Below are 756 nucleotides of genomic sequence, written 5' to 3' on the forward strand. Positions count from 1 at the left end.
TCTGAGCCCTCTAACTGGAAAGTTGCGACAAAATGACATCATTAAATAACAATCATAGAAGTAGTATGTAATTTTCTCAACCAGTTAATTACTTGATAAGGCATAAAGTCCACGATTAGCTAAGGTCGAATCAAATTAGTTCTTTTAGATAAACATCTCACAAAGCCTTCAAGGTTACTTTGGATGTAGCAACCCATGACTAAGTAGACCAGAGTCCATGCATACCTGGGATGACGAAACCATGCGATTTTGATCGAGTGCTTCATCCCAACCTAATTGAATGATCATATATGAGCTAATAAGGTGAAATTCTAATAGAAATTTTATAAGCAGTTCTATATGTCCATAATGCACTATCCAGTCTCGTAATCAAATCCTTCCTGTTAGGATTCATAATTTTTTTCAAATCTCTTTTAATATCACGATTATATATTTTTGCTAGACCACTAGTGAGAATGTGGCGGTGCAGCAGACATGTCCTTCAAGATTTCTACTTTCATCCTGGGAGTGATGACACATCACATCCTCTTTATCAAATCATTAACAAAGCAAATTCCCCCCTCCCCTTCCGCATAAATAGAAAAATAAAAAAAAAAATAAAACTATGTTCTTGTAAGCTCAAAGTGAGAAATTTTTATAACATAAAAAATTCAATCAAATTTCATAATTCATATGCAAAATTGTTTCTTCTATACACTTAGGCTCTGTTTGGCGCAGCTGCAGCTTCCCAGCTTTTCAGCTTCAGCGACCCCTCCC

This window comes from Phalaenopsis equestris, unplaced genomic scaffold (assembly GCF_001263595.1).
Source record: "Phalaenopsis equestris unplaced genomic scaffold, ASM126359v1 Scaffold226309, whole genome shotgun sequence".
Classification (NCBI taxonomy): domain Eukaryota; kingdom Viridiplantae; phylum Streptophyta; class Magnoliopsida; order Asparagales; family Orchidaceae; genus Phalaenopsis; species Phalaenopsis equestris.